Here is an 11542-nt window from a genome sequence, read left to right on the forward strand (position 1 = left end):
GTCAATTAGTATTGAAGTAAAGATCTCTGGTGAAAAATATAAATCACCGCAAGTGTGCCTCTCCTTCTCTTTTATAAGGCAGTTGCTTGGTGGGGTGCATGCGGGATTGCATTGAGAGATTTTCTGTGTGGAGAAAACACAGTAATGTGCGTGATGGTGCTGTTGAGTTTGTTTTTGTGTGGAAAATATGCAGCATGTCACATTTTTAAAAAATGTACTGTGCTCCTTCATGGTGATGTGATTTTATGGGTGTGGGAAAGATATTACACGCTTTACACAGGTACAAAGGTACTGTAAATACCGAAGTGTAACCGAAGCTTTAGGCAGCAGCATTCCCGCTTTCCACCCCAAAAAGCCTTTAAAACCCCAAAGAACTCTTTGGTAAGTTTTGCATTTCACAATTGTGAAATCACTTGTGAAATTAACATTTGTATCAGTTTATGTAAATCAAAATCTTCCTGTTTTGTTCATCACTATTTCTGAAATTAGTGATACAGGTCAGGAATAAATATATTTTTTTCCTGCTGATGCACTTCAGTTTTCTAAGCTTTAGAACAACGCTCTTTTTTCTAAATATAGTGAGTCAGTGCAGCAGAGCACAGAAATTTATTACAAATGTAGTTTCCTTACTGCACCACTAATTGTCTGCTTTATTTGCCATGACTGTATTGACGTACAACATAGTTTTGGACATTTAAACCAAAATATGATCTGTGTCAGATATGTGGAGCAATCAGAATCATGTCCCATAAGTTAGCTAAACACAACCTAACATGTGGATGCATAAATATCAGAGGAGATTTAGAAATCTGCAGAAATTATCGTAATGACAAATTTCTGCAATCAATCAGCTCAGAACACCAGTATGTGCTGTTTAACTCACTTTAAGTTGCTGGACAAATGATGTTGTCTGCAGTTCACCTTTCAGTATTCCTAAGCCTTAACAGTACAAGGTAAGAAAGCTAATATGTCCAGTCATGCTGAAACTGGCATCTGACTGGGATACTCGATCCAAGAAGCATTGACATATAGACAGAAGGACAGGCTTTTCTATTCCATTTAAGAGATGACATAGTGCTTTATTCAATCATAGACAAATATTAAACTTTACTCTTTTAATTGCTTTCGTTGAGTTTGGTTTGAAAGAGAGCAGGGAGAATAAACTGTTTATTGCAGGCACTCAATGAATGAATGCTCAAAATGTCTTTAAAGATTGTGAAGTATAGGAAATACTGGAACATTTATTTGTCAAACAGAATAACAGAGTAGGGTTTTATAACTGCAGAAGAAGTCATCTTAAGAATGTATGGAGTAGCCTTTTAGAAGAAAACTTGGTGAATTGTCTTACCTCCTCTTATACATCCCTGTATATATGTGACCAAAATGGACAATCTTCTTAGACCTTCTTGGGCTGGGTAAACTCCTTGATTTTCCTTCTAGAGCAATGTTTGTTCAAGTTTATTTTTTTTTTCTTGTGACCCAATTTTGCCCTGTTTAGTTTCTTCAAGACCCAATCCATGATGGCTGCCAGATCATTCCCACAGTCATAGCGGAGAAATGTTGAATGACACTTTGCGAACCATACACAACCCCCAAAACTTGGCAGCCTGCGACCTAAAGACTAATACTTTAAAAAACTGTGCTCCAGTGCAGGGGTCCCAACCTATGGCAGGATTTTCGATGACACTCTCATTGAATTGAAATATAGTAAAGAAAATCTATTTTAATTACAATGCACGCATTTGCGCCTTCACCTACATTTTGCATATGCGACTCATATATAAATGGAAACCATGTGTTCAGGGCAGGCTGTGGAACGATAAAAACCAACCTCTTGTTATTATATTTTAATTGCAGCGCATGCGTTCCTATCGACGCATGCAAAGGAAAGCATGCGTTCATTGCCGGCGTGTTATGTTAAAACAAACCTTGTTATTATTAAGTAATATACTGTCCTAAAATGACTCATAAAAGGTAAAAACTTGATGTTCGCACTTTTCAAGACTTTTGGATGAATGAATATGGATTTGTACATCAAAAGGATCGTGCTGTGTGCGTCATGCTGTGAAAGTGTTGTGTGCCGTACGTCAAGTGTACAGAGACATTATCAAACTAAACATCAGTCCACATTTAAAAACTCTGATGAGAAAAGTGAAGCTATTAAAAGGCTGTCTCTGGCTTCAAGAAACAAACTAGTTATTTTAATCAAATAATTGGAACCAAAAATAAAGCCAATGAATGTAGTTATAAAATAAATTGATAAAACATTCTTTTCACATATGATACTTTTACAGCCCATTATAAATGGACTACTTTTGATACTATATATAATAAAATTGGTACAATTATGTTGGTACGCAGAACAACATTGTAACATAGGGTTCGCACGATACCGCTGAAAGGTTGCTGACCCCTGTTCTAGGATATTACATAAAAATTACAAAGTTATGTTTATTACCTTTAAACAGAACCAACTCTGTAATAAACAAGGCAAGAATTGGAAGGGTTTCTCAACTGCCAGCTGGTTTTTCACGTACTTTCTAACACTTCTCTGCTTGTTTTAGACAACTTAGTAAGTTCTTCATGCTAATGGTGTACTGATTGCAGAAGACGGACAATATATACAGAAAGAGTAAAAGCCTGTTTCCCTTTTTACAATTTTACTAACCAGTCACTTAATTGTCCCTCATAGGTGACTTACCATTGGTTTCTAAACACAAAATGTTTCTCAAATCTGTGGCTGCTCTTCTCCATTACAATCACTGGCCACAGTACCTCCCTGCCGGTAAGCCAGAATTCCTTTAAAACTAAATTTAGAGCTTAGGTAACTGTTGGCAAGACGGACTTGATGTCCCTTCCTTGTTAACTGGATGGATTTTAGAGTCTAGAGAAGAGGTTCTCAAACTTATTTTGTCTACCGCCCACTTTGAGAATCAATTATTTTCTAGCACCCCCCAAAATTTTTAACTTTACCACATCTTAAAAATCACAAACGCAAATCATTACTTTAATTATAGCGTGCCATATGTGTCTTATCCTGTTTCTGAGTTACATAAAACTTACATTTTAAATGAGGCTTTCTAACTAACGGGAGCAATAAAAACGCAATTTTATAATATTTAAAAAGACTTATTCAAATTAAAACAAACATTTCAATTAAAATTTTATAACTTATCTAATGTGAAGGATGAATGTGATGATTTTTACAAGTTTGTTAATATCAGGTTGAATTTACTTAAAACAGCCATAAGTAACCGCGTTTAGGAACATGCAAACGATTCCTCTTTTTAGTTAGCAGCGTTGCCACAGCACTAAATCCACGTTCACACAAATATGACGAGGGAATGCTACCAAAAATCATTGAACAATTGACCACAATCCAGGGTACAATTGTGGGATTGGCTTTTGTAGCCAAAATTCTTGGTAGCCATTTTTGAATTTGATTTTTATTTCCTCGTTCGTTGTCAGTTCTATAAGTTCTTACTCAAGCTGGGATGATCCTGCTGTGTTGACATTTGAAAAAGGATCCAACACCTAGTCCGGTATTTCCAATTTTAAAATGTCCTGGAACCGTTCTTTGAAATCACTGTGGAGGTTCTCCAAATGTTGGCAGTAAACAAGCAAGTTGTCTTTGATGAAGGGTACTGCTGATAAATTAGGGAAATTGTGAAACTCATGTCTGCCGATGTTTTTCTTGTATAAGAGCAGTTTTGCTACAAAAGCAGCAACGATATTTTTGTTTTAATCAAGTTTAAGTAGTCACCTTGAAGTTGGAGATTGATATCATTAAACAATTTATACAGGTCTGTCAAATGCAATATCATTCTTTGACATGATGAGGTTGTTGCAATTCTGTGTCTTTGTTTTCCAAGAACTCTATCACAGAGTCAAACAGATTATAAGATCGAGTCAGACAAGTACCTCTTGATAGCCAACGCACTTCTGTGTAAAACAGCAATCGGTTGAAATCTTCATCATTAACAACACAAAGCTGATTAAATAATCTGTCATTTAAAGAGCTGTTTTGGAATTTTATTAACTGCTTTGATGACATGTTGCAGTGATTGAAACAGCCGTTCACTCAAATTCCTCGCAACCAAATGTTGTCGATGAATGACGCAATGAACAGCAAGCACATCTGGAATTTTATTTTTTAAGTACGCTATGAAGCCTTGTGACGATGTGGGTTCTGGCTCCACACTCCCATCTGATTTTTGGAAGCACTTGAACCCAACACCGTCGATAATGAAACCAAGTGAGCTAGTCAGTGAAGGCAAATAAACACTTGAGCAAGGGGTGGTGCAAAAAGTGAATAGTGCTTTTATTTAAAACAGTCAACAAAACAGTGTTCCAATAAATAGACAAATAGAAAAACCAATCCGTAAAATTCAGAGGTTAAAACATTTTTCAGGAGCAGTCATTAAAATCCACAACAACAAGTTGATGCTTCTTTTCTGTTAGCGTCTCACCTGCTTATCCCATTTGGGCTTAGCAGCAGGCAAGACGCTCTCTGCAGCTGCCCTCCTCTACACACTCACATACGAGACTGGAGACCTCCCGATCCCTGGCCGGTCTGGCACTCATCCCAGTCCCCGAGACTTGATGTCCACCAACGGCCAGGACGCACACATTGGAGAATCCACTACCAAGCCTCCCGACTTCCACTGCCTTTCTGTGGCCTTCTGTGGCTCGTCGTTTTCACCTGGTCACTCCCGCTACCTGGTGGCTCAGCGGGAACAACATCAACTCAAGCGCCTGGGTGTCGGCCTAACACCCAGCTTCCTCGCACAGCTGCCCACGAGCACTCGATCGCGCGCTCACCACACGCTCCCCGTGTCTGTTTCTCCTGCACCTCCTGCTTCCTCACTCGCTCCCTACAGCCTCCGTCTTTTCCTTATCTCGTTCATTTTTTTTCATCCTCCTTCTAAAACCGACTCGCGCTTCTTTTTAAAATGACGAGGGGCCATCACAGCTGTAGCATTAGCCACGGGAGCAATCACGGATGCGGGCAGTTCTCACCTGTGCACTTGGTGAGAGCGCCCACATCGCCTACCAGCGGCTGCTTCGCTACAACGCCCCCTCATGAAGCCGTCTCAATGATTATTTATTTAAATATGGCCTTTACTCAATGAGCTGTGGACCTGAGCTCCAGTTGCATTGGGTTGGCAGTGGTGTGGAGCCTTCCCATGCAACTGGAGTTTTATGGGGGTGTATGTGGTATAGCGGGTCCACAGCTCACTGTGCAAAGGCCACTCATTTTAAATAAATGGTCACCGCGCTCATGGCTTAGCGAGGGGATGTTGGGCCATATCGGGCCGTGGAGCGATCCGTAGGGTGTGGGCGTTTCTCACCGAGTGCACAGGTGAGGAACTGCCCACATTCGTGATTGTCCAATGGCTAATGCTGCAGCTGCTGTGGCCGCGTCATTTTAAAAGCGTGAGGCTGAGAGGGAAGATCAGAAAAAGGAAAGAAAGGAAAAGACAGAGGTTGTAGGAGCGAGTGAGGAAGCAGGCGTGCAGGAGAGACAGACACGCCGTGCGTCGCGTGTGGTGAGCGCATGATCAGCTCGCCAGGCAGCTCGCAGGGAAGCTGGTTGTTAGGCCGACACCCAGGAGTTTGAGTTGATGTTGCTCCAGCTGAGGAAAGCGACGAGCCGCAGAGGGCTGCGGAAAGGCAGCGGAAGTCGGGAGGCTTGGTGGTGGAGTCCCCAATGTGTGCGTCCTGGCCATTGGTGTAAACTAAGTCTCGGGGACTGGGATGAGTGCCAGACTGAAGCCGGGGATCGGGAGGTCTCCAGTCTCACGTGTGTGTAAGAGGAGGGCAGCTGCAGAGAACGTCTTGCCTGCTGCTAAGCCCTAACAGGATAAGCAGGTGAGACGCTACCAGAAAAACACTGGACTTGTTGTTTTTCCTAAAGAACATTTTAAACCTCTCGCTTTTAAAGGATTGTTTTTTTCTATTTGTTTGTTTTAACCTCCACGTTTTCTTTTAATGGATTATTTATTTAAAGAACTTTTGAACTGCACTTTATGGACACTTTTGTTTTTGATTGTTTTGAATAAAAGCACTTTGCACTTTCAACCATCCCCTTGCTTAGATGTTATTGCCTCCGGCTGACTTGCTCACTCGGTTTCATTATCAACGGTGTTGGGTTCAAGGGTTCCCAAACAGCCACGTGAGTGAGGAACCAGAACCCACATCGTCACAAGCCTTTGTGACGCCCTGTCATAGTCGGGCGCCATCTTTAGCGGCTGATATAATATTCTTCCAGGGAATTTCTTTCTCATCACAAAACTTTTCTAGTGTATTAAATATGGTTTCTCCGGTTGTATCTGTCTCTAAATTTCTAGCAAATAATAGTTCTTGACATATTTTCTCATCTTTAATAAACCTCACGTATGACAACAATAGTGCTTCATTAGCTGGTAAAGTGGACTCATCCAACTGAATTGAGAATTGACTAGTCTTCAGATGATTGCACAATGAGTCTTCAATATTTTCAGCCATTTCATCAATTCGTCTTTGCACAGAACTGTTACTCAAAGGAATTTTTTGAACAATATCTGCCGCTGGTTTATGGAGCACAGTAGTTATTACTTCTTTTATTGCCGGTAAAATTAACTCTTCTCCAATAGTGTGTGGTTTGCCTGTTTGAGCAATTAGCAAAGAGATATTGTACAAGGCTCGAAGTCCGTCATCGTCTTGCTTAGAAGCTGCTGAAAAAAGTTTTGATACAGTTGGCTGAGCTATGTACTTCTTTTCCAGGTCATGAAAATAGGCCACATTTTTTTCTTTCTTATCTGGATGCATTTTATTCAAATGATCTTGTAGCCTAGAAGGCTTCATCCGAAAATGTTTTTTGACAAAGAAGGCACATAGGCAAAGATGTATTTGTGGGATTTTCAACAAATCCGTATTTAATATATTCCACACTGTATTGCCGTCTCTTCTTATTTGCTTCCGACATGGTTTTGTCTTTACAAATCATTGAGTAAAGTATTGAGCTTAAAAACTTTCTAACGATTGCACGGAAAACGCTAATGAAAATAAAAAGAAGTATTACGCGCTCTTATATAGGATTAAAATACAGCACACACCGACAGGGATAAAACAAACATGCACAAACTTGCTTACCTCATTCGACGGAATTCATACTGAGCAAGTTAGAGCGGTAACTGTCATTTTATCGAAAATAAAAAATATCAAATTAAAAAATGTCGAAATTTTAGTATAAATAAAAAATTGGTTTAGGGGTTAATGTAGGGCTAAGATTAATTTTTTATTTATATGAAAATTTCGACGACATTTAATTCAATATTTTTATTTTCTATATTTTTATTTTCATATAAAACAGCCGGAATCAGTTAGAATAAGTATGATGATCTGGCCGCTTGATACAGGATTGCACAAATCGCGTTATTTAATAAAAACTTGTTAAAACTTCATTGCTCATGGGCTACCTACAAAAGCCATGATAAATTATTTATATTTATACAATCAAACAGGACAGGAATAAGAGCGGAATAATCGATGTAGTATAGTAGGTAGGTTTTGATTTTAGTTTAAATTTTAAATATTAGAAAAAACACAAATCAGCCATCGCCCCTAAACGCTTCAACACCGCCCAGTTTTTCTAGGCCTTTAATGCCCCCTGTAGGCCTCCAGCCCACAAGGGCATTATACATACTTTGAGAAAGACTGGTCTAGAGTCTGCTGAAGGTTAACACCTTTTTCTGACAGTAGGTGGAGCTGCTCTGTCTTCATGCTTTATTTGAAGGGACAATAAGCTGAGAAGACTACCGATCCATTGATGTAACTGTACCAAAGGGTTTTAATGTGCATATTTTACCTTTACATAGTGGGCAGATCCAATAGCAACTTACTACACCTTGTTCTGAACATGAGCTGATGTTCCTTTCAGCTTTTCTTCTGTAAATGTTGCATTCATGTTAGTGCAATGCTGTGACAAAGGACTAGACTTTATACAACAAGGCTGCCAGTTCAGTTCCCAAATCAAGCTCACTTTTCAAGTCAGCTAACATACAAATTCACTTTTGCAGAAAGATATGCCATCAGAAGTGAAAGAGGCTTGGCTTGCTGTTATAAATATATTGCTGGAGGTAATTATTGTTTTTTTAAAACAAGCTGGCAGAATAACATGGTAGCCAAAGCATTAAACTTTAATCTACCATGTTGCCAATTGAATTCCAACCGCTGCACTGGTGAGCAAATCATCTGAGCTGCCTTCACTTCAATTGTTAAAAAAAGTATGTAAATGGTTCTATTTTATCCTGTAACCTGCATTGCATACAGGAATTGTCTCATTATTTAATGCTAGTAATAAATGAAGCCAATATAGACTAATATCTCTGCCTCCTAGAGAGTGCCTTTATTTTTTACTCCCTTCAGTTACCCTTGCCGTATCTTATCTATGACTGGACTGCCCAGAAGCAGTTTTAATTTCTTAAAAGAAACAAAGTTTTACTTTGGAATAACAGCAATACCAGGAATGGTAAGCACCAGTAAGCAAAGGACAAATCGTTATCTGGGGTCTGGGGCTGGAGGTCATAAAGGAAGACAGAAAAATTAAGGCAACCAAACAAAGGGCAAATTCACTGTCAGAAAGCAAAAGATTTTTTCAGTCAAAAAGTTCCATTACTAGCTTGTGTTTCTTTCTCCTGATTATTCTAATGAAATTAGTTATGTTTATTAATCTTCAATCCAACTCCTGGATAATAACAGCCATCTTGTACAGTTGGTGATTATATTGAGATACTTGAAACACTCAAACCTACGGTTCCCAAAGAACTGCCTGTCATGAAACACAGCAAACCGGGCACATTCCACTGAGATTGCTGTAATATCCTTTGCTGTGTAGCCAGAGCCGCCGCCGGGGGAGGAAACCATGACACCTGTCAGGGACCCTGAGCAGTGGGAGGCTCTCTTGCACAAAACTTAAAACTCGTGGTAAATGAAATGAAAATCCCTACAGTGTTCAAATCAGGTCGGCGTCGCAGAAAAGACCAAGACATCTTATTGAGTCTGATGGATCTGACCGAGAAGCAGATGATCAGGATTCCCAAGATCCAGAAGTAAAATTCAGAAGAGGCACATTTCACGTTATGATGGATTCCTTAATTTCAGAATTGCCCAGACATTTTGAAAGCCTAAACAAAGCATATGTCACCTTTTTCTCCAATTTTAAACTTTAGGAGCATGAGCACTGAGGAGATCTCAGCCTCTTGTGCAAATTCAGATGCAAAATATTCAAAGGATCTGTCACATTATTTTAAAGATGAGGCGATTCATGTCAAGAACATGTGTGATGCAAATGTTAATGTCCGAAGGTGGGCACTGTGATTGTTCATATTATTTCATGAGATATACATACATAAATAAAAGCGTTGTAAAAGATATGCTGACTCTGTTAGTAATTTTAAATTCAGAGCTACCAGAACCTCCACACATCATGAGACATGACATGCGATACAATCTTATATAAATTTAATTACGGTTGAGTGTAGCATAGGCACGCCACTTGATCAGCTTGGGGAGGCAAAATTATCATAGTATGAAGTCAGGGGGCCCAGGTACTCAGCCATAATTGTCAGGAGCCCAAGATTTTCTGGAGGTGGGACTGTGTTAGCCGATGTCATTGCAACTCCTTTCCCAACAAATATGCTTTTTTAAAAATTTTTAACACATTGCATGCTTGAGTGAACATTCCTTTCTTGAAATATTGTGGCAAAAGGAAGGTTGCACCTCAATTCTTTTGGTCTGTTGCACTCAGAGTGAATGACTTGTGTTTACGATGGCCGTGCTATATGGTTAGTTTCTCAGTTTGGTATGTATACATTGTGTTACGATCGGAGTGTATGACTTTTGGTTATCAGTTGGCCTGTGCAACATGATTCACTGTCAGTTTTGAGTGTAACTCAGTGGTTCTTTCCCTGTCAAGTACAAAGCACCACTTGCCATGAGTAGAACTCCAATCAGCCCTCTCAATTAAGACCACTATCGAGGGTCAAGGCCCAGTGGTCAGTGAGTTTTTGGATGCTAGACTGGTATCCCCTAACATTTCATATATATACAAATTAATTTTTGTTGGATTGTTTGTGGTATTTTTATGGATTTGTAGTACAAAGTTTGGGTTTTCAAGGTTAAACATTCTATTTATAATGTGTAAATACCACAGAGGTTGGACGGCATCCCGACCAGAAAACGGGATGCTTCCTTACCTGGATGGGAGGCTCCATACAGGCAAATGGCATTCCGTCCAAGAGAGAGGAAGAAGCCAGTCCTAGAAGTGATGGCTGGAGTGCAAGGATGGACAACCCACCAGAAGATATAGCTGGGGAGAAGTTATTCCCCCAGAAAATGAGGTGGCAGCAGCCCTCTGTATCTGCACCCATTTGGCAACCAGCAAGGAATGCTGGGAGATGCAGTCCGGCAACACAGCCCTGCTGGGGACCATGGGTGCCACAAGGGGACGCTACAGGGAGATGCACTCCCTAATAAATGGGACTTCCATATGACCCGGAAGCACTTCCATCAGGCATTAGCCCTGGCACCGGAAGTACTCCTGGATCCTTAATAAAAGGGACCGCACTCCCTTATCCAGGCGAGTTGAAGCTGGGAGGATGTGGAGCAACACTCGACTGGACAAGGGCAATGCAGTAGTGACAGAAATTGTGAGGAGTGGTATTGTGGAGAGAAATTACTTCTTGCTTTTGCAACTTTGTGGAGGTGTATTTAATAAACACTTGTTTATTTGAACCAAGGACTCTGTGTGATCTTGTTTGGGAATTTGGGGCTCGCTGACGCCCCCAGTTTCAATCACAGATGTTAATTTGTCATAAATTCAAGTATTTTGTTTTTTATTTTACGTTGTGCTGTTTCTAATGCCTTTTTGTTTTGGTATTAGCTGCTGCATTTTGTGTACTTAGGGCCCATCTCCTTATTTCTAGAGGGCATGTCTTCGGAGGCTGTAACCTTGACGTTTCAATGCCTATTAGCACCATTTTCTTATCTGAGGTTGCGGATAGCATGAACCTTTCTGAATGAACTTGCTTGCTAAAAGTGTCCCTAGAGTTTTTGAATTCTTTATTTGTTTTCCAAATACAATTTTACTTAAAGTTCTGGTTTTGTAATTTTTTGATGCTTTGATTTTCACAGTTATGACACTTGCTTTGTTATTTGACAATGTCTTTTCTTCAGGTCAGTTAATTTAACAATAAAGGAATATGTCATGTAACCCCTTTGTCACCTGATTGGCAATAAGCATAGCAACCATAAACATGTCTACCATCATACTGAGGCAGTCAAAAAAAATATCCAAAAACAACAGAAAATGAAATAGCATCATAGTTACACTACTCAAATAATGAAAAAAAAAAAAATCTATAAATCCAAAATTAAACATGAAGGTTTCAGGGAAGGTAAAATGTTAAATCATGTGTTCTGACTCTGTTTGCATTAGGAACATTGCATGCATTCATACACTATGAACTATACTGGTTCATAAAGAAAATATTATTTAAAA

The 11542-nt window shown here is 39.6% G+C and overlaps 1 pseudogene; it reads right to left on the bottom strand.

Moving 5' to 3' along the window:
* Positions 1 to 3235: 3235 nt before the first annotated feature.
* On the bottom strand, positions 3236 to 6967 carry LOC120529913 (annotated as a pseudogene).
* Positions 6968 to 11542: the final 4575 nt, after the last annotated feature.

Source organism: Polypterus senegalus, chromosome 5, assembly GCF_016835505.1.
Source record: "Polypterus senegalus isolate Bchr_013 chromosome 5, ASM1683550v1, whole genome shotgun sequence".
Taxonomy (NCBI): Eukaryota; Metazoa; Chordata; class Cladistia; order Polypteriformes; family Polypteridae; genus Polypterus; species Polypterus senegalus.